The sequence below is a fragment of the Lithobates pipiens genome, unplaced genomic scaffold (assembly GCF_037356315.1).
Source record: "Lithobates pipiens isolate NorthernLeopardFrog02 unplaced genomic scaffold, aLitPip1_a1.2 Scaffold_28, whole genome shotgun sequence".
Taxonomy (NCBI): domain Eukaryota; kingdom Metazoa; phylum Chordata; class Amphibia; order Anura; family Ranidae; genus Lithobates; species Lithobates pipiens.
Genome location: NW_027507789.1, coordinates 113,249,109 through 113,273,117, shown reverse-complemented (window position 1 = coordinate 113,273,117; position 24,009 = coordinate 113,249,109).

Below are 24,009 nucleotides of genomic sequence, written 5' to 3'. Positions count from 1 at the left end.
CAATCACGGAAGAACTCATTCACTGCATTTGTTCATAGAAAATGAAGTGGTCATTCACCCACTTTCACTTTTTAATACTATCCGTTTTGTTTCCTAATACTGTGCCCTCCTGTCTCTGTGTTTTATTTTTAAAAATCCTCCTTTAGTGTATTTCACAGCGGCTCCCGGCTGTCATCATGTCACCGGCTGTGTCTTCTCTCTGCCCGTCTTGCATAAGCAGGGGGCGGGGCAGAGGTTTCCCTGCTGACGTCAGCGGGATGAGAAGAGACACAGCCGGTCACGTGACCAAAAGGAGCCGCCATGAGATACAGTAAAGGAGGATTTTTTTTAATAAAACACAGAGACAGCTGATAACGGACAACAGATAGTATTAATGTATATTCCTGCAACGGGGGGGGGGGGGGGGCAGAGGAGACAGACACAGAAGAGCAAGGCTGTGGTTGACTAAGGTACGCAAACAGACCACGATGTCAGGGGCTCAGCAGCCATGATTATCGTGGTCTATTTGTCTATTTGTCGAGGGGAGGAAAGAAACTGGCAGGATCAGCCAGGTTTTTTAGGTGTTACAGGGGTCCAAATTACACAGCACACTCACTGTGCTATATAAAATGCTTTAAAGGAGCAGGATACATATATATATATATATATATATATATATATTTTTTTTTTTTCTTTGGGTTAATAAACATTTTAAATTGACGGCAAGTTTCTGTGATTGTGGACAGTCTGATTTCCTGCCTCAACATACATGTCTGAGCTGGCGATTAACCAGTTGCCGACCGCCGCGCGACGATGTACGTCGACAGAATGGCACGGGCAGGCATATGGGCGTACATGTACGTCCCTGCCTTCCCGCGGGTGGGGGGCCCGATCGGGGCAGTCGGAATCCGTTCAGGAGCGATCCGGGATGAGGGGGCGGCCATTCGTTCATGGCCACCCCCTCGCGATTGCTCCTGACGAATGGAAGTGCAGCGTGACATCACTTCCTCTCCTGTAATGTAAACACAGGCAGAGGAAGTGATGTAATCTCTCCTCCGTGTCGGTATTTTTCGTTCCGGCACCGAGGAGAGAGGATCAGTGAGTTGCACCAACACTACACTACACAGTAGAACATGCCAGGCACACTCTCAACCCCCCCCCCTTCACCCCCCGATCACCCCCCCAATCACCCCTGCACCCCCAGTCACAGTGACACCAATTGCATTTTTTTTTTTTGCATTGGTGTCATTTGTGACTGTAATAACTGTTAGGGCAGTTAGGGTTAGCCCCCTTTAGTTCTAGGGTACCCCCCTAACCCCCCCAATAAAGGTTTAACCCCGTGATCACCCCCCGTCTCCAGTGTCACTAAGGCTGGGTTCACATTGCAGCGGTTTATGAGAACGGATGTGTTTCGCACCGCACTGCAGTGCAAATCACATCCGATCTCTGTGCGATTCGAGTTCAGCCATACAGATAGTATGGCTGAATTCGCATCGCACCCGCCTCACCCGCCGCAAACTCGCACGGGACCCTTTTTTTGGTCCGCAGCAGAATCGGATCGCATGGGTGTTCACACCATGCGATCCGATTCCTGTCCGAGTTTGCAGATATGCGAACTGATCTGGGGGTGTCATTAAAATTTCACTGACACTCCCAGCAGTTCGCATAGGGCAGTGTGATGCGGGAACCCACCGCGGATTCGTGGCGTTCCCGCATCGCTCCAGTGTGAACCCAGCCTAATAAGCGATCGTTTTTCTGATCGCTGTATTAGTGTCACAGGTGACGCTAGTTAGGCAGGTAGGTATTTAGGTTCGCCGCAGCTCTTTATAGCGCCAGGGACCCCCATATACTACCGCATAAAGCCCCCTGATTGCCCTCTAGTTAACCCTTTCACCAGTGATCACCATATAACTGTTACAGGTGACGCTGGTTGGTTAGTTATTTTTTTATAGTTTCAGGGCACCCGCCATTTATTACCTAATAAAGGTTTAACCCCGTGATCACCCGGCGGGTGATATAAGTTTGAGGGTCAGATAAGGTCTGCGTCGCCCCAGGCAGCGTCAGGTTAGTGCCAGTACCGCTAACACCCACGCACAAAGCATACACCTCCCTTAGTAATATAGTATCTGATCAGATCTATATTAGCGTCGCCAGCAGTTTAGGTTTCCCAAAACGCATTGTTAGCGGGATCAGCCCAGATACCTGCTAGCACCTGCGTTTAGCCCCTCCGCCAAGCCCAGCCCAGCCCACCCAAGTGCAGTATCGATCGATCACTGTCACTTACAAAACACAACACACATAACTGCAGCGTTCGCAGAGTCAGGCCTGATCCCTGCGATCGCTAACAGTTTTTTTTGTAGCGTTTTGATACAGTCGCTGACAGCCTAGGTGCTTTTTTACCTGTGAGTCTCACTAGTGTACCCCTAAATTTAGGGGTGTCTACTTTCCAAAATGGGGTCATTTTGCGGGGGTTTGTGCCATCTTGGCATTTTATGGCCTTCAAAACTGCGATAGGTAGTGAGGAGTAAAATCAAAAATTTACACCCTTAGAAATCCTGAAGGCAGTGCTTGGTTTTCGGGGCCCCGTACGCGGCTAGGCTCCCAAAAAATCCCACACATGTGGTATCCCCGTACTCAGGAGAAGAAGCAAAATTTATTTTGGGGTGTCATTTCACATATGCCCATGGCATGTGTGAGCAATATATCATTTAGTGACAACTTTGTGAAAAAAAAAAAAAAGTTTGTAATATTCCCGCAACTTGTGGCAAAATATAAAATATTCCATGGACTCAACATGCCTCTCAGCAAATAGCTTGGGGTGTCTACTTTCTAAAATGGGGTCATTTGTGGGGGTTTTGTGCCATCTTGGCATTTTATGGCCTTCAAAACTGTAATAGGTAGTGAGGAGTGAAGTCAAAAATTTACGCCCTTAGAAAGCCTGAAGGCGGTTCTTGGCTTTCGGGGCCCCCTACACGGCTAGGCTCCCAAAAAATCCCACACATGTGGTATCCCCGTACTCAGGAGAAGCAGCAAAATTTATTTTGGGGTGTCATTTCACATATGCCCATGGCATGTGTGAGCAATATATCATTTAGTGACAACTTTGTGAAAAAAAAAAAAAAAAAAAAGTTTGTAATTTTCCCGCAACTTGTGGCAAAATATAAAATATTCCATGGACTCAACATGCCTCTCAGCAAATAGCTTGGAGTATCTACTTTCTAAAATTGGGTCATTTGTGGGTGTTTTGTGCCATCTTGGCATTTTATGGCCTTCAAAACTGTAATAGGTAGTGAGGAGTGAAGTCAAAAATTTACGCCCTTAGAAAGCCTGAAGGCGGTGCTTGGTTTTCGGGGCCCCGTACGCGGCTAGGCTCCCAAAAAGTCCCACATATGTGGTATCCCCGTACTCAGGAGAAGCAGCAGAATTTATTTTGGGGTGTCATTTCACATATGCCCATAGCATGTGTGAGCAATATATCATTTAGTGACAACTTTGTGAAAAAAATAAATAAATAAATAAAAGTTTGTAATTTTCCCGCAACTTGTGGCAAAATATAAAATATTCCATGGACTCAACATGCCTCTCAGCAAATAGCTTGGGGTGTCTACTTTCTAAAATGGGGTCATTTGTGGGTGTTTTATGCCATCTTGGCATTTTATGGCCTTCAAAACTGTGATAGGTAGTGAGGAGTGAAATTACAAATGTATGCCCTTAGAAATCCTGAAGGCGGTGCTTGGTTTTCGGGGCCCCGTACGAGGCTAGGCTTCCAAAAAGTCGACCACATGTGGTATCCCCGTACTCAGGAGAAGCAGCAGAATGTATTTTGGGGTACAATTCCACATATAACCATGGCATGTGTGAGCAATATATCATTTAGTGACAACTTTGTGTAAAAATCGCTTGAGGCAAAAAAATAAAATATTCAATGGGCTCAACATGCCTCTTATCAATTTCCTTAGGGTGTCTACTTTCCAAAATGGGGTCATTTGGGGGGGGTTTGTACTGCCCTGCCATTTTAGCACCTCAAGAAATGAGATAGGCAATCATAAACTAAAAGCTGCGTAAATTCCAGAAAACGTACCTTAGTTTGTAGATGTGACAACTTTTGCGCAAACCAATAAATATACAGTTATTGACTTTTTTTTTACCAAAGACATGTGGCTGAATACATTTTGGCCTAAATGTATGACTAAAATTGAGTTTATTGGATTTTTCTAATAACAAAAAGTAGAAAATATCATTTTTTTTCAAAATTTGCGGTCTTTTTACGTTTATATCGCAAAAAATAAAAATCGCAGAGTCAGTCAAATACCTTTAAAAGAAAGCTCTATTTGTGGGAAAAAAAGGACGCAAAATTTGTTTGGATACAACATTGCATGACCGCGCAATTACCAGTTAAAGCAGCGCAGTGCCAAATTGTAAAAAGACCTCTGGTCATTGACCAGCAAAATGGTCCGGTCTGAAAGTGGTTAAAGAACACAGTCCTTCTGTAATTAAAATAAAACAAGTGGAGGCGCAACAACTAAAACCATAAAACAACCGAATAAAAATCTGCAATAAAACTATAAAATGATCATTCATAGATCTGTGGTCAATCTGTTTTGTTTAATATACACAGTCTATATAAGTCTATGTATGGATGGTGAGAAGGGGTTAAAAGTCCAGAGCAAGTAGGGCTGCCATCATATTAGAACAGAAACCATGTTCCAGGGGCCTGCAAACAGAACAAGGAGAGAGGCGCCCCTGGGTGCAGATGTTTTTAACAAGCTTCAATACACATAAATTAGTCAAACTCACATTTCAGCAGAAAGTGATAGGCATACAAAGTATACTGTATGTCACGGTGGCAATCCTGAGTCATGGGCCTTGTAGTTCCTCTGTCAAAACAATCTGGTCAGACAGGTGTCCACCGTTAAGATGGTTAATCCGGCTCCAGAAGACAAACTCAAGACGAGGTGTGAGGCGCAAAAAACAGCAGGCTGAAGGGGATGAGGTCACCGGTAGTGGACACGTTTCTTAAGTAGGCACGCTGCGGTGTACTGGCAAGCCGCACTCCTTTATCAACAGTCATAATGTGGATACTATACAAAGCCATATATAGGGGAGGTGAAAGGAACAATTGGGCGGAACTGGGGAGTGTGTATGGTGGAACTGAAAGACGTGGGCGAGGAGCCGTTCTGAACAATTGAGACACATGAAATACTGGAGGTGAACTGTGTTTAACCACTTGAGATCCGCGCTATAGCCAAATGACGGCTACAGCACGGATCTCCTTTGCCGGGACTACGTTTATGTACACGTGCACGAGCGGCCTGCGCGCCCCCTGAGGGGCGCGCGCGGCACGCTCTGTGATCGACGAGTCCATGAGACTCGCCTGATCACCGACCCGTGCAAGGGGTCGATCCCGACCCCTTATCACGTGATCAGCTGTCAGCCAATGACAGCTGATCATGTGATATAACGGAGCCGGTAATCGGCTATTATTCCTCCTCGCGCTGACAGCGCGAGGAGAAAAAAAAAAGCCGATCATCAGTCCCGATCACGGCCAGCCCTGCTAGTGCCCACCTGCCCCCTTCCAGTGCCCACCTGCCCCCTGCAGTGCCAAATGTTTTAAAAGTAAGTGCCCCCCGTCAGTGCCACCCAGCAGTGCCCACAGTGCCACCCAGCAGTGCCCAGAGTGCCACCCACAGTGCCACCCAGCAGTGCCCACAATCTGCCTCAAAGGTGCTGCACCCCAGTGCCACTTATCCGTGCCCATCAGTGTCATCTACCAGTGCCCAGCAGTGCCGCCCAACAGTGCCCAGCAGTGCCACCTATCAGAGCCACCTATCAGTGCCACCTGTCAGTGCCCATCAGTCCCATCTATCAGTGGTACCTATCAGTGCCCATCCGTGCCACCCATCTGTGCCACCCATCCGTGCCACCCATCCGTGCCACCCATCTGTGCCCATCTTTGCCCATCAGTGCCGCCTTATCTGTGCCCATCGGTGCCGCCTTATCTGTGCCTATTAATGCCGCCTAAACTATGCCTATCAGTGCCCACCAGTGCAGCCTATCAGTGCCCACCAATGCAGCCTATCAGTGCCCACCAATGCAGCCCATCAGTGCCCACCAGTGCAGCCCATCAGTGCCGCCTAATCAGCGCACTTCAATGAAGGAGAAAAATTACCCGTTTGCAAAATTTTATAACAAACTATTAAACATGATTTTTTTTTGTTGCATCTTTTTTTGTTTGTTTAGCAAAAAATAAAACTCCGAGCTGTAACTAAATACCACCAAAAGAAAGCTCTATTTGTGGGAAAAAAATGATAAAAATTTCATTTGGGTACAGTGTTGTATGCCCGCGCAATTGTCATTCAAAGTGCATCAGCGCTGAAAGCTGAAAATTGGTCTGGGACTGAGGGGGGTTTAAGTGCCCAGTAAGCAAGTGGTTAAAAGTAAAAGTCAGGTTGGATTGGGCTGAGTGCATGGGCAGATCCATGGCAAATCTGCCCGCTATTCAAAACACTGTAGTGTGAATGCAGCCTAGGAACCAGGAGAGAAATGTTGAATGTTTTTAGTCTATTTTAGGCTATTTTCCCGTTGGTTGAATATGCTTTACCTCTTCCGGGCCTAGGATTGCATGATAGTGAATGTTACGTTCTCAATGCAAAAGGCAACTAATAGAAACTAACATTTCTTACATATTACAAACATTGCAGAAAATAATTGTAACTTTTATGTGAATGCTAAAACATTTGCATAGCATTTTTTTAAATGAGCCCCTAAGGCACCTTTCACACTGCTGCAAATTGAAAGTTGCCCGATTCATTTATGTTAATCTTAAGGCCCCTTTCACACTTGTGCGACTTTTCCTGCGACTTTGGACATCAGAGTCGCATGACAAGTCATACCCCATGATTCCTAATGAGAACCATTTATAGCTGTGTGACTTCTAGTCGCAACAACTTCAAATAGTCCCTGTACTAGTTTGGTCTGACCTTGATGCGAGTTGAAGTTCACATACCTCAAATTTAAACAAGCATTCCCTGAAATCGCGGAAAAATCACGGCCAAATCGCGTGACTTTAAGTCATGGCAGTGTCAAATGGACCAGTTGGATACACACTATACAATTTTCTTTAGATTTTTTTCTTTAGATTTACCAAAACCATATAATCTGAGGCCACATCTAAACAATTTATATGCAATCAGGCAGGCCTTGTACTACATAGTTGAAGGTAAATCTAAAGGAAATCTAACAACAAAAGTTGTATAGTGCGTATCCAGCTTGATTAATCATGACCAGTAGCCTAAGGGTCCTTTCACATGGGGCGGATCAGTTCTGATCCGCCCCGTGGATATCCGTTTGCTCAGCGGGGATCACTCCGTCGATCCCCGCTGAGCAGGGAGATGACAGGTCCGTCTCTGCACACTGCGCAGGGACAGACCTATCACAGCGCCGCTCTCTCCTATGGGAGATCGGATGACGACGGACCGCAGTGCCCGTCGTCACCCGATCCGATCCGCAGACGGATGGAAAAATAGCTTTTTCCTCCGTTACACTTTTTCGGATCGGAGCGGGTCGGATGTCAGCGGACATGTCACCGCTGACATCCGACGCTCAATAGAGCTCTATGGAGCACCCGTTCAGGTCCGCCTGAAAAACTGACAGGCGGGCCTGAACGGGACGTCAGTGTGAAAGGGGCCTAATTTTAGAAAATTCACCTAAGCTTTCAAAATAAGTTTGTATTGGTTTATTATATCTGTATTGCTATCATTATACATGAAACTACTTTTTTTGTGTGTGTGTGTCTTCTATGCCCTTACACAAGACTACATGAGTCTACTAAAGGTTTTACTCATCTCATTGATTACACATTGAAATCAATCTATTTCTGATGAGATGATTAGTAACAAATGGATGAAGTCCCTTTGTAGTAAATTAATAAAATCTAAGTGCAAACTATGGGCTTACTACAGTAAAAAACATCTTATCACATAGAACAGATCTCTGTTCAAGACAATCCATTACTGATTTGTTATAATTGGTTCTCTACAGCCCTCTACTGTCAGGAGCAGAAAATGGCACTAAATACTTTACAGGATAAGTTCACCTTTAAAAAAAATAAATGCAATTTTTTTTTTGTGCATCTGCTATTTTTTTTCTTCTTTTTTTAGGAGCCTGGAAAGCATTGCATCGAGGATTAGTGATGGACGAACTTCCGACGGGACGTTTCGCAAACGCGGACCGTGAACGCGGCCGATAGTTCGCGAACCGTAACGTTTGCGGCGGGCCCCATTGACTTCAATGGGAGGCAAACTTTACAAACCTACAGGTCAAATTTGCAGCCACAAAATAATTACTAGCTGTGCACACATAGTCCCACCACATGGCCAATGACATAACACATGTATGAGGTGAATCTGGGATCGACAACTACAAGCATTCTTTTTTTATATGTGAAATTGTGACAATTCAGGACTGTGGAGCGCATGAAGGCAATGGAGGAGAGCGAAGGTCAGGGTAGGCAAAGAAGAGGGTGCAGGAGATGATCACCAGCAGCGTGACATACAGCAATGACACCTGCACCCTGATAGAGTGATCTGACACCAGCACCGTGATAGAGAGCACTGACATCAGCAGCGTGACATACAGCAATGACACCTGCACCGTGATAGAGTGATCTGACACCAGCACCGTGATAGAGAGCACTGACATCATCAGTGTGACATACAGCAATGACACCTGCACCGTGATATAGTGATCTGACACCAGCACCGTGATAGAGAGCACTGACATCAGCAGCGTGACATACAGCAATGACACCTGCACCGTGATAGAGTGATCTGACACCAGCACCGTGATAGAGAGCACTGACATCAGCAGCGTGACATACAGCAATGACACCTGCACCGTGATAGAGTGATCTGACACCAGCACCGTGATAGAGAGCACTGACATCAGCAGCGTGACATAAAGCAATGACACCTGCACCGTGATAGAGTGATCTGACACCAGCACCGTGATAGAGAGCACTGACATCAGCAGCGTGACATAAAGCAATGACACCTGCACCGTGATAGAGTGATCTTACACCAGCACCGTGATAGAGAGCACTGACATCAGCAGCGTGACATACAGCAATGACACCTGCACTGTGATAGAGAGCACTGACATCAGCAGCGTGACATAAAGCAATGACACCTGCACCGTGATAGAGTGATCTTACACCAGCACCGTGATAGAGAGCACTGACATCAGCAGCGTGACATACAGCAATGACACCTGCACTGTGATAGAGAGCACTGACATCAGCAGCTTGACATACAGCAATGACACCTGCACCGTGATAGAGTGATCTGACACCAGCACCGTGATAGAGAGCACTGACATCAGCAGCGTGACTACAGCAATGACACCTGCACCCTGATAGAGGGATCTGACACCAGCACCGTGATAGAGAGCACTGACATCAGCAGCGTGACATAAAGCACTGATACCAGCACCGTGATATACAGCACTGACACCAGCACCGTGATATACAGCACTGACACCTGCACCGTAAGAAGCCCCAGGAGTAAGTCAGCATAGCACAGGGATGGTGGGAGCCCCTCATAATGAGCATAGCACAGGGATGGTGGGAGCCCCTCATAATATGCACAGCAGAGGTACAGCGCCAGGAGTAAGTCAGCATAGCACAGGGATAGTGGGAGCCCCTCATAATAAGCAGCCCCAGGAGGAAGTCAGCATAGCACAGGGATGGTGGGAGCCCCTCATAATGAGCATAGCACAGGGATGGTGGGAGCCCCTCATAATATGCACAGCAGAGGTACAGCCCCAGGAGTAAGTCAGCATAGCACAGGGATGGTGGGAGCCCCTCATAATAAGCAGCCCCAGGAGGAAGTCAGCATAGCACAGGGATGGTGGGGGCCCCTCATAATGAGCATAGCACAGGGATGGTGGGATCCCCTCATAAGATGCACAGCAGAGGTACAGCCCCAGGAGGAAGTCAGCATAGCACAGGTATGGTGGGAGCCCCTCATAATAAGCAGCCCCAGGAGGAAGTCAGCACAGCACAGGGATGGTGGGAGCCCCTCATAATAAGCAGCCCCAGGAGGAAGTCAGCACAAAACAGGGATGGTGGGAGCCCCTCATAATGAGCATAGCACAGGGATGGTGGGAGCCCCTCATAATATGCACAGCAGAGGTACAGCCCCAGGAGGAAGTCAGCACAGGGATGGTGAGAGCCCCTAATAATAAGCAGCCCCAGGAGGAAGTCAGCACAGCACAGGGATGGTGGGAGCCCCTCATAATAAGCAGCCCCAGGAGGAAGTCAGCACAGCACAGGGATGGTGGGAGTCCCTCATAATGAGCATAGCACAGGGATGGTGGGAGCCCCTCATAATATGCACAGCAGAGGTACAGCCCCAGGAGGAAGTCAGCACAGCACAGGGATGGTGGGAGCCCCTCATAATGAGCAGCCCCAGGAGGAAGTCAGCACAGCACAGGGATGGTGGGAGCCCCTCATAATAAGCAGCCCCAGGAGGAAGTCAGCACAGCACAGGGATGGTGGGAGCCCCTCATAATAAGCAGCCCCAGGAGGAAGTCAGCATAGCACAGGGATGGTGGGACCCCATCATAATGTGCATAGCACATGGATGGTGGGAGCCCCTCATAATGAGCATAGCACAGGGATGGTGGGAGTCCCTCTTAATGAGCATAGCACAGGGATAGTGGGAGCCCCTCATAATAAGCAGCCCCAGGAGTAAGTCAGCATAGCACAGGAATGGTGGGAGCCCCTCATAATGAGCATAGCACAGGGATGGTGGGAGCCCCTCATAATATGCACAGCAGAGGTACAGCCCCAGGAGGAAGTCAGCACAGCACAGGGATGGTGGGAGCCCCTCATAATAAGAAGCCCCAGGAGGAAGTCAGCACAGCACAAGGATGGTGGGAGCCCCTCATAATAAGCAGCCCCAGAAGAAAGTCAGCACAGCACAGGGATGGTGGGAGCCCCTCATAATGAGCATAGCACAGGGATGGTGGAAGCCCCTCATAATATGCACAGCAGAGGTACAGCCCCAGGAGGAAGTCAGCACAGCACAGGGATGGTGGGAGCCCCTCATAATAAGCAGCCCCAGGAGGAAGTCAGCACAGCACAGGGATGGTGGGAGCCCCTCATATTAAGCAGCCCCAGGAAGAAGTCAGCATAGCACAGGGATGGTGGGAGCCCCTCATAATGAGCATAGCACAGGGATGGTGGGAGCCCCTCATAATATGCACAGCAGAGGTACAGCCCCAGGAGGAAGTCAGCACAGCACAGGGATGGTGGGAGCCCCTCATAATAAGCAGCCCCAGGAGGTAGTCAGCACAGCACAGGGATGGTGGGAGCCCCTCATAATGAGCATAGCACAGGGATGGTGGGAGCCCCTCATAATATGCACAGCAGAGGTACAGCCCCAGGAGGAAGTCAGCACAGCACAGGGATAGTGGGAGCCCCTCATAATAAGCAGCCCCAGGAGGAAGTCAGCACAGCACAGGGATGGTGGGAGCCCCTCATAATAAGCAGCCCCAGGAGGAAGTCAGCATAGCACAGGGATGGTGGGAGCCCCTCATAATGAGCATAGCACAGGGATGGTGGGAGCCCTTCATAATGAGCATAGCACAGGGATAGTGGGAGCCCCTCATAATATGCACAGCAGAGGTACAGCCCCAGGAGGAAGTCAGCACAGGGATGGTGGGAGCCCCTCATAATAAGCAGCCCCAGGAGGAAGTCAGCACAGTACAGGGATGGTGGGAGCCCCTCATAATGAGCATAGCACAGGGATGGTGGGAGCCCCTCATAATATGCACAGCAGAGGTACAGCCCCAGGAGGAAGTCAGCACAGCACAGGGATGGTGGGAGCCCCTCATAATAAGCAGCCCCAGGAGGTAGTCAGCACAGCACAGGGATGGTGGGAGCCCCTCATAATGAGCATAGCACAGGGATGGTGGGAGCCCCTCATAATATGCACAGCAGAGGTACAGCCCCAGGAGGAAGTCAGCACAGCACAGGGATGGTGGGAGCCCCTCATAATAAGCAGCCCCAGGAGGAAGTCAGCATAGCACAGGGATGGTGGGAGCCCCTCATAATGAGCATAGCACAGGGATGGTGGGAGCCCTTCATAATGAGCATAGCACAGGGATAGTGGGAGCCCCTCATAATATGCACAGCAGAGGTACAGCCCCAGGAGGAAGTCAGCACAGGGATGGTGGGAGCCCCTCATAATAAGCAGCCCCAGGAGGAAGTCAGCACAGTACAGGGATGGTGGGAGCCCCTCATAATGAGCATAGCACAGGGATGGTGGGAGCCCCTCATAATATGCACAGCAGAGGTACAGCCCCAGGAGGAAGTCAGCACAGCACAGGGATGGTGGGAGCCCCTCATAATAAGCAGCCCCAGGAGGAAGTCAGCACAGCACAGGGATGGTGGGAGCCCCTCAAAATAAGCAGCCCCAGGAGGAAGTCAGCATAGCACAGGGATGGTGGGAGCCCCTCATAATGAGCATAGCACAGGGATGGTGGGAGCCCCTCATAATGAGCATAGCACAGAGATGGTGGGAGCCCCTCATAATGAGCATAGCACAGGGATGGTGGGAGACCCTCATAATAAGCAGCCCCAGGAGGAAGTCAGCATAGCACAGGGATGGTGAACTTTACAAACCTACAGGTCATATTTGCAGCCACAAAATAATTACTAGCTGTGCACACATAGTCCCACCACATGTCCAATGACATAACACATGTATGAGATGAATCTGGGATCGACAACTACAAGCATTCTTTTTTTATATGTGAAATTCTGAAAATTCAGGACTCTTGAGACAATGGAGGCGAGGGAAGGTCAGGGTAGGCAAAGAAGAGGGTGCAGGAGATGATCACCAGCACCGTGATATACAGCACTGACACCTGCACCGTAAGCAGCCCCAGGAGGAAGTCAGCATTGCACAGGGATGGTGGGAGACCCTCAATAAGCAGCCCCAGGAGGAAGTCATCACAGCACAGGGATGGTGAACTTTACAAACCTACAGGTCTAATTTGCAGCCACAAAATAATTACTAGCTGTGCACACATAGTCCCACCACATGGCCAATGACATAACACATGTATGAGGTGAATCTGGGATTGACAACTACAAGCATTCTTTTTTTATATGTGAAATTCTGAAAATTCAGGACTCTTGAAACAATGGAGGCGAGGGAAGGTCAGGGTAGGCAAAGAAGAGGGTGCAGGAGATGATCACCAGCACCAGCACCGTGATATACAGCACTGACACCTGCACCGTAAGCAGCCCCAGGAGGAAGTCAGCATAGCACAGGGATGGTGGGAGACCCTCATAATGAGCATAGCACAGGGATGGTGGAAGCCCCTCATAATATGCACAGCAGAGGTACAGCCCCAGGAGGAAGTCAGCACAGCACAGGGATGGTGGGAGCCCCTCATAATAAGCAGCCCCAGGAGGAAGTCAGCACAGCACAGGGATGGTGGGAGCCCCTCATATTAAGCAGCCCCAGGAGGAAGTCAGCACAGTACAGGGATGGTGGGAGCCCCTCATAATGAGCATAGCACAGGGATGGTGGGAGCCCCTCATAATATGCACAGCAGAGGTACAGCCCCAGGAGGAAGTCAGCACAGCACAGGGATGGTGGGAGCCCCTCATAATAAGCAGCCCCAGGAGGAAGTCAGCACAGCACAGGGATGGTGGGAGCCCCTCATAATAAGCAGCCCCAGGAGGAAGTCAGCACAGCACAGGGATGGTGGGAGCCCCTCATATTAAGCAGCCCCAGGAGGAAGTCAGCACAGTACAGGGATGGTGGGAGCCCCTCATAATGAGCATAGCACAGGGATGGTGGGAGCCCCTCATAATATGCACAGCAGAGGTACAGCCCCAGGAGGAAGTCAGCACAGCACAGGGATGGTGGGAGCCCCTCATAATAAGCAGCCCCAGGAGGAAGTCAGCACAGCACAGGGATGGTGGGAGCCCCTCAAAATAAGCAGCCCCAGGAGGAAGTCAGCATAGCACAGGGATGGTGGGAGCCCCTCATAATGAGCATAGCACAGGGATGGTGGGAGCCCCTCATAATGAGCATAGCACAGAGATGGTGGGAGCCCCTCATAATGAGCATAGCACAGGGATGGTTGGAGACCCTCATAATAAGCAGCCCCAGGAGGAAGTCAGCATAGCACAGGGATGGTGAACTTTACAAACCTACAGGTCATATTTGCAGCCACAAAATAATTACTAGCTGTGCACACATAGTCCCACCACATGGCCAATGACATAACACATGTATGAGATGAATCTGGGATCGACAACTACAAGCATTCTTTTTTTATATGTGAAATTCTGAAAATTCAGGACTCTTGAGACAATGGAGGCGAGGGAAGGTCAGGGTAGGCAAAGAAGAGGGTGCAGGAGATGATCACCAGCACCGTGATATACAGCACTGACACCTGCACCGTAAGCAGCCCCAGGAGGAAGTCAGCATTGCACAGGGATGGTGGGAGACCCTCAATAAGCAGCCCCAGGAGGAAGTCATCACAGCACAGGGATGGTGAACTTTACAAACCTACAGGTCTAATTTGCAGCCACAAAATAATTACTAGCTGTGCACACATAGTCCCACCACATGGCCAATGACATAACACATGTATGAGGTGAATCTGGGATTGACAACTACAAGCATTCTTTTTTTATATGTGAAATTCTGAAAATTCAGGACTCTTGAAACAATGGAGGCGAGGGAAGGTCAGGGTAGGCAAAGAAGAGGGTGCAGGAGATGATCACCAGCACCAGCACCGTGATATACAGCACTGACACCTGCACCGTAAGCAGCCCCAGGAGGAAGTCAGCATAGCACAGGGATGGTGGGAGACCCTCATAATGAGCATAGCACAGGGATGGTGGGAGCCCCTCATAATATGCACAGCAGAGGGTGCAGAAGAGTAAGGCTGAGTGAGCCACTCAACCAATTCTGGTGCTTCCTTTGACGTAATCGCACGCACCTTCTGCAATTTCCCACTTTGGCTCAAGCCTGTTGCTCCTGCCCTACCCCTACCACCCCTGCGGTAGGGCCTGCCTCTTCCTCTGCCTGTCATATTTTAAATGACCCTGTGACAAAACTCTCTACAGAAGTGCAGTATGTATGGGGAAGAAGATATATAACACCCGCTTCAATCTATTGTTTTTGGGGGCCACTGGTCTATCACACCAGTTACAATACTTTTTTTTTTGGATTGGTTTGTCACTCTTTGTAGTATCGCTGCAGAACCGCTCAGCAGTCACAATGCTGGACAGTGGAAACGCACTATATTATGCTTTCTATATGTGCAAGTATTTTATATGTGTATTACACAACTATATACTGCACACCAAATAGTACACCTATACCAGTCCTTAAGGACCTTTGTGGAACTAGTAGGTTGTGATTAGCAGACTGTACCTCACTCAACCCTATATACTCTAGTACGCTATACCTTACCAGTCCTTAGAAGAACCTTTGTGCAACTAGTAGGTTGTGATTAGCAGACTGTACCTCAGTCCCTATACTGATAAAGGACTGCTGCAGAATTGGGCAGCAGTCAGCAGTAGTGCACCTCAACCCTATATATTGTGGACCTATACCAGTCCTTAAGGATTAGCAAACTGTACCCCACTCAACCCTATATACTCTAGTATGCTATACCTTACCAGTCCTTATAAGGACCTTTGTGTAACTAGTAGGTTGTGATTAGCAGACTGTACCTCAGTCCCTATACTCATAAAGGACTGCTGCAGAATAGGGCAGCAGTCAGCAGTAGTGCACCTCAACCCTATATATTGTGGACCTATACCAGTCCTTAAGGATTAGCAGACTGTACCTCACTCAACCCTATATACTCTAGTATGCTATACCTTACCAGTCCTTAGAAGGACCTTTGTGCAACTAGTAGGTTGTGATTAGCAGACTGTATCTCAGTCCCTATACTCATAAAAGACTGCTGCAGAATAGGGCAGCAGTCAGCAGTAGTGCACCTCAACCCTATATAGTGTGGACCTATACCAGTCCTTAAGGATTAGCAGACTGTACCTCACTCAACCCTATATACTCTAGTACGCTATACCTTACCAGTCCTTAGAAGGACCTTTGTGCAACTAGTAGGTTGTGATTAGCAGACTGTACCTCAGTCCCTATACTGATAAAGGACTGCTGCAGAATTGGGCAGCAGTCAGCAGTAGTGCACCTCAACCCTATATATTGTGGACCTATACCAGTCCTTAAGGATTAAGAGACTGTACCTCACTCAACCCTATATACTGTAGTACGCTATACCTTACCAGTCCTTAGAAGGACTTTTGTGGAACTAGTAGGTTGTGATTAGCAGACTGTACCTCAGTCTCTATACTCATAAAGGACTGCTGCAGAATAGGGCAGCAGTCAGCAGTAGTGCACCTCAACCCTATATATTGTGGACCTATACCAGTCCTTAAGGATTAGCAGACTGTACCTCACTCAACCCTATATACTCTAGTACGCTATACTTTACCAGTCCATAGAAGGACCTTTGTGCAACTAGTAGGTTGTGATTAGCAGACTGTACCTCAGTCCCTATACTCATAAAGGACTGCTGCAGAATAGGGCAGCAGTCAGCAGTAGTGCACCTCAACCCTATATATTGTGGACCTATACCAGTCCTTAAGGATTAGCAGACTGTACCTCACTCAACCCTATATACTCTAGTACGCTATACCTTACCAGTCCTTAGAAGGACCTTTGTGCAACTAGTAGGTTGTGATCAGCAGATTGTACTTCAGTCCCTATACTGATAAAAGACTGCTGCAGAATAGGGCAGCAGTCAGCAGTAGTGCACCTCAACCCTATATATTGTGGACCTATACCAGTCCTTAAGGATTAGCAGACTGTACCTCACTCAACCCTATATACTGTAGTACACTATACCTTACCAGTCCTTAGAAGGACTTTTGTGGAACTAGTAGGTTGTGATTAGCAGACTGTACCTCAGTCCCTATACTGATAAAGGACTGCTGCAGAATTGGGCAGCAGTCAGCAGTAGTGCACCTCAACCCTATATATTGTGGACCTATACCAGTCCTTAAGGATTAGCAGACTGTACCTCCCTCAACCCTATATACTGTAGTACACTATACCTTACCAGTCCTTATAAGGACCTTTGTGGAACTAGTAGGTTGTGATTAGCAGACTGTACCTCAGTCCTTATACTCATAAAGGATTGCTGCAGAATAGGGCAGCAGTCAGCAGTAGTGCACCTCAACCCTATATTTGTGGACCTATACCAGTCCTTAAGGATTAGCAGACTGTACCTCACTCAACCCTATATACTCTAGTACGCTATACCTTACCAGTCCTTAGAAGGACCTTTGTGAAACTAGTAGGTTGTGATTAGCAGACTGTACCTCAGTCCCTATACTCATAAAGGACTACTGCAGCAGAAGGGCAGCAGTCAAGTATAATATTCTTTCTATATTTGGAAGAAAGAATATTATACGTGTACAACCCTATTACCATACCAGTCCTGAAAAGAACCTTTGTGGACCTAATGGTAACAGCTACTGATTAAATTGACTGTCCCACACTGCCACACACAGCTTCCTGTCTGTCCCTATTTAAACTGACAAAACACAGGCTGCTGCAACAATAACTTGAATAGCACTCAAAACTATATCCTGTACTACTTTACCATACCAGTCCTGAAAATACTTTTGTGGACCTAATAATAACAGCTAATGATTAAACTGACTGTCCCTGCTGCACACAGCGTCCTGTCCCTCTCTGCACTGACAAAAGACAGGCTGCTGCAACAATGACTTGAATAGCAGTGCCTCAAACCTATATCCTGAACTACACCTATACCATATCAGTCCTTAAAAGAACTTTTGTGGACCTAATAGCTAGCGATTTGGGTCACTGCAGTCTCTCCCTGCTCCACACAGCAACCTCTCCCTATAGTGACATACGAAAGAATGTAAAATGGCCGCCGGATCTGGTCTATTTATAAGTTAGGGGGAATGTCCAAGTGTCCATGTGCTGTAATGTCTCAATTGGCTGTCCTGTACCACATGATGGATGTGTCATCATAGGTCAAAGTTCTTTTACACAGTAAACACGTAAGTCTGCCAGGCGAACAGCGGCAATAGTCCGCCGATCGGGCTGACCGCGAACAGCCGAAATTCGCCACGAACCGACTGCCGGGCGAACCGTTCGGCCATCCCTATCGAGGATCAGTAGATTGTTGGTGCCATGCAGGTCTCCTGCAGACTGTGAGTGTTATGCCGTGTACACACGATCGGAATTCCGGCCAGAAAAAGACAGATGAATGCTTTTCATCGGAAAATGCGACCGTGTGTATGCTCCATCGGAATTTAGCTGTCCAAATTTTTCCGCCAGCCAAAAATTGATAGCATGTTCTCAATTTTTCCGACGGAAAAACGTTCTACCGGTAATTCTGATCGTGTGTATGCAATTCCGACATGCCAAAAATCACGCATGCTCAGATTCAACTACGAGACAGAAGCTATTGGCTACTGGCTTTTGAACTTCCTTTTTCTAGTCACGTCATACGTGTTGTACGTCACCGCATTATAAATGATCGGAATTTGATGTGACTGTGTGTAGGCAAGACAGCTTGAGCCGATTTCCGTCGGGAAAACCATCAGAGCTTTTTCCGACGGGAATTCCGATCGTGTGTACTCGGCATAAGCTGTCTACCGGTACATCGTACAGACAGGCAATTTCACACTGACAGGAAGAATTCATGGACTGCCACAGAGCTCAGCAACGCTGTGGTCCTTTATCGAGAACTACAAGCCGACAGCCACAAAGTCTGTCGGTAGTTGTAGTTCATTCATTCCAGACGCGTAACTAGAATGTTCAGGGCCCCAATGCAAGAAAAAATTAAGGGCCCCCAGCAGGGACGTTGCTAGGTTTACAAAAGATCTCAGGCTAGAGCCCATAGCAGCGAAGTAAAGAAAGTAATACGGGCATACACATGTATATATATATATATATATATATGTGTGTGTGTGTGTGTGTGTGTATATGTATATAAATATATATATATAAAATATAACATAGTGCGGATCCCCCTTACATCAGGATCCTCCCTACTTACAGTAGAATCCCCAGAAAGTCCCCCCCCTTACATCAGGATCCCCAGTGAGCCCCCCCCCCCCCCCAGCCCAGTGGCCGCTGGTGCTCAAAATATTTGTGGGGAGCAAACAAACTGAAAAATACTGAACCTCCCCCATCAATTGCAACCCCACTGTGCCCATCAAATGCAGCCACGTTTGCCCATAATATGCAGCCACTTGTGCCCATCATGTGCAGCAACGTGTGCCCGTCATATGCAGCCACTTGTGCCCATCATATGCAGCCATTTGTTCCCAGTGTATGCAGCTACTTGTGCTCAGTATATGCAGCCACTTGTGCCCATCATATGCAGCCACTTGTGCCCAGTATATGCAACCACTTGTGCCCATCAAATGCAGCCAGGTACATCCCCCGGCTCGGCTGTCAGTTCACTAACCTGCTCTAATCCCATGCTTCAACCTACACCCCCCGCCTATCCCTGCCATAGTATTTCATGCATCCTGAAAGGGGCTGGGCACATGAATAGGGAGGACGGCGGAGGTGCAAGGGGGTGTGGCGCCCGTGCACCCACAATGCATGGGCCGTCACCGCCCCACCTGTACATCAGGATCCCCAGAGAGCTCCCCCTTACATCAGGGTCCCCAGAGAGCTCCCTCTTACAGCAGGGTCACCAGAGAGCCTGCCTTTGCATCAAGGTCCATAGAGATCCCCCCTCTTACATCAGGGTCCCCAAAGAGCCCCTTCCTTACATCAGGGTCCCCAGAGAGCCCCTCATAACATCAGGGTCCCCAGAGATCTCCTCCTTACATCAGAGTCCCCAGAGATCCCCCTTCTTACATCAGGGTCCCCAGAGAGCCCCCCCCTTACATCAGGGTCCCCAGAGAGCCCCCTCCTTACATCAGGGTCCCCAGAGAGCCCCCTCCTTACATTAGGGTCCCCAGAGAGCCCCCCCTTGCATCAGGGTCCGCAGAGAGCCCCCCTTACATCAGGGTCCCCAGAGAGCTCCCTCTTACAACAGGGTCACCAGAGAGCCTGCCTTTGCATCAAGGTCCACAGAGAGCCCCCCTCTTACATCAGGGTCTCCAAAGAGCCCCTTCCTTACATCAGGGTCCCCAAGGAGCCCCTCCTAACATCAGGGTCCCCAGAGAGCTCCTCCTTACATCAGGGTCCCTAGAGATACTCCTCCTTACACCACGGTCCCCAGACAGCCCCCTCCTTACATCAGGGTCCCCAGAGAGCCCCCCTTACATCAGGGTCCCCAGAGAGCCTGCTGGTCTCCGTTGTGCACCTTGGACCTCCAGCCCCAGCACATCTCTGTACCCCCCCCCCATACCTGGGGTGAGGTGGGAGGCGGCGATCGGCAGCTCTATGGTGTCCATGGGCGGCGGGATCTCCCTGGGGCTTGTAGTTCTCCTCCCTGAGTGTATCCATTGGAGAGGGGAGGGGCCTCTGATCCAAGCATGTATCAGCAAGAGTGTAGAAGCAGAGCGACTCACTCAAGAGTGAAACTGATACATGCCCGGGTCAGAGGCCCCTCCCCTCTTCACCGTATACACTCGGGGAAGAGAACTACAAGCCCCAGGGAGAACCAGCCGCCCGTGGACACCATAGAGCTGCCGATTGCCACCTCCCCCCGCATGTTAAAAGGACAGCCAAGGGTGCAGGGGGAGATGCCGGGTCTTGAGGGGGCCCCCCACAGTGGCAGAACGACAGGGCCCAGTCGCAAGTACAACTGCAGCGACCCCTATAGTTCCGCCACTGATTCGTTCACAGAACTCTGTAAATGAATAAAGTGGCCATGTGGCCCCGCACAGCTGCACTCTCTTCAAAAAGTAACAGCTAGTATAAGGAACATCTCCCCGTACTGCTGTCTGAGAGAGAGCTTGAATCACAGAGCCACTGCCGGAGCGGGAATATGTTACATGTTCCACCCTAAAAACAGGTGAAACATGTAACGTGTTCCCAAAGCTGAACTGATCCTTTAAAGAACATGTAAACTCCAACAATAATGTTCTCTTATTTTGTCCCTTTTGGTGTGTTAAATATCCAAATTAAGGGGGGGGCGTGTCTGGATGTGAAACAGGGAGGACGTGCCACTGCAGAGCTCCGCTCATCCTTATCCATAATCCTCTGCCATCCTCCCTGTTTGGCGACCCGGAGAGCCAGGAAAGTTTCCCTACCTCACCCAGCACATCGGTGGCACTGGAGGAACCGAGTATTGCGGAGGATAGGCGTCCCAGAACGGGAGCACACAGTTGCGGCCTACTAAGCCTGGCGCGGCCGGCCGCCATCTTGGGCCTGTGAAGCCTCCGGACGGCCGCTTTGCAGTGCTGCGATCGCAGATCGGGGGGCAGAGGAGTGCAGGTGGCATCAGTGGAGGGGCTGCTGAGCGGATTGCCGGAGAGAGAGTCTGGATGCCGCCATACGCGGCCGGCCACATACCGCCGCGTATCACCGCCATTTTGAGGCCTGTGGAGCCATCCTACCTTGCCAGGAGGGGAGGTGAGTGCTAACTTTGGGGCCAGACACCAGTGCCATCGGGCAATAACTAGGATAGGTGAAGAGGCGGCCAGCTAAGAGTCCTGGTTATCACCGTATGTAACTGTGCTTATCTGCTGTGAACTCTTAAAGGGAACACCCTATTGCATTGCATTCTACCCTGCACATTGTCGGTCTGCTTGCTCATGCCCTCAAAAGGTAAATCTGCAACTAAGAAAGCCATACCTCAGCCTGCGACCCAGTGACATTCTGAATCAATTTAAGGCACTGTTGGCAGATATGGAGCAGGCGGAGCCGGCGTCGGCTGGGCCTCCATTGCCGGTGACTCCGCCAGCAAATGATACCACTGTTATCCTGGCGGCAATTGAACAGAGCAGAACCTCATTGTTGGTCCGCATTGATCATCTAGCGGAGGAATGCAATCTCATTAGAGCAGACCTAGACAAATTTAGGGGCAGACTCTCTGAAACTGAATCGCGAATCTCTACCACGGAGGACATCACTGCTCGCCATGATGACGCCATCCATACCCTGCAGCGTACTGTGCAAACGTTAGTGGCTAAATCTGACGATGCAGAAAATCGTCTTCGGAGGAATAATGTCAGGGTTCTGGGTCTCCCGGAGGGGGCGGAAGGGGATCGCCCTGTGGAATTTGTGGAGGCCTTCTTTAAGACTCTTCTTAATTTGACTGCGGTACCTCCGACGTACGTGGTGGAAAGGGCCCACAGAGTACCAACGGGTCAGGGTACCTCCGGGGCCCCACCGAGGCCCTTTCTCCTGAGGTTCCTTAACTATAGGGACCTGGACCGCATCCTCTGGGAGGCTCAAAAGCACTCAACTCTGCCCTTTGAGAATACGGTGGTGCACCTCTATCCTGACTTCTCGGCTGATTTACAGAGACGGCGCAAAACCTTCACAGACATCAGAAGACGGCTACGGGAACGGGATCTAAAGTACCCCATGCTCTATCCTAGTCGCCTACAGGTCCAGCATGAAGGCTCGGTGAAGTTTTTTGATTCTCCTGCGGAGGCTGATTCTTGGCTGCTGTCTCTGAGAGGATTGTTTGAGCCTACCTGTCCAGTTGCAGCCTCGGCGGCTGCTGGGGGTTCCTTTTTCTGGTCACTTTCATCAGGTTTGTTGCTCCTGTTCTGGTTTGTGTCCTCCCAGGATCTCACCTACGTATTTAAAATGAAGCCTAGGTTTACGCTGTCCGGGGGGGGGGGGGAATTGGGACATGGCTGTACTTCTCCTACATTCATGGGTTTTACGGAGACTCTTGGCCCCATCTCAGAGGGACTCCTGTTCTACCATGTGCTCCTTCATTGTACTGGAACACTCACAAATTCTGGGGCTGAGTGGGGGCACACCTTTGTGCTGCCCACTTGAGTGAGTATCGAGTCACCGACAGGCATCGGGGAGCTCTACAGACATGGACACTATGTTTATACAAGTTAGATTTTTGTAGTTTTTGTTTCGAGGTTTACTTTTTTCATTTTTTGGAACACTGTTCCATCTGACCTGTATTACGGTCATGCCCTTCAGGACTTTTTTTGACCAAGGTTTGGGAAAAAGCTGCGTGTGCCTGTTGTTTTGGGTTGCTACACAGCAGCAGGGAGTTTGCGGGGTTCAGGGGGTTAGGTTATTTAGTGTGTGCAGCCTTCCATTTATACCTTCTTGTCCTCTCACAGATATGTTATATGTCTGAAAAGTATAACCAACTGTATTTCATCCACTCCTGGCAGGAGTGCTGTTTCATGTTTATTGAGTTGACAGGTTACAATGGCAGGATCCATGGTTAATGTGGTATCTTGGAACATCCGAGGCCTGAACGACAAGTTTCGTAGAGCCCTAATGTTCCAATACTTGAAAACGGTCACTCCACATGTGGTGTTTCTGCAGGAGACACATCTGGATGCGAGCAGGGTGCTGGCTCTACGCAGGGCTTGGATACAGAGGGTGCTACATGCGACATACTCCACTTATTCTAGGGGTGTGTCTATTCTTATTAGTAGAGCGGTGCCCGGCACCATCCATCATGTCATCTCAGACCCAGGAGGCAGGTTCCTGATTGTTGTTGCTGATCTCAGTACCTGCAAGATGGTTTTGGTTAACGTCTACATACCTCCCCCTTTTTAGGTACAGATCTTACACAATCTTTTAGGTAAACTGGCACCATACATGTATCTCCCACTTCTTATAGCGGGGGATTTCAATACTCATACTCTCTGCTACGCTGGATTCCTCTAATATGTCTAGGGTGGCGTCAGTTGACCTTTCTGCGTGGGAGGCTACGGCCTCTCTCACAGAATTGTGGCGATGGAAGAATCCCGCCACTAGATGCTACTCTCACTTGTCCAAAATGCATAGATCCTCTTCAAGAATTGATTTAGCTTTTGCTAAT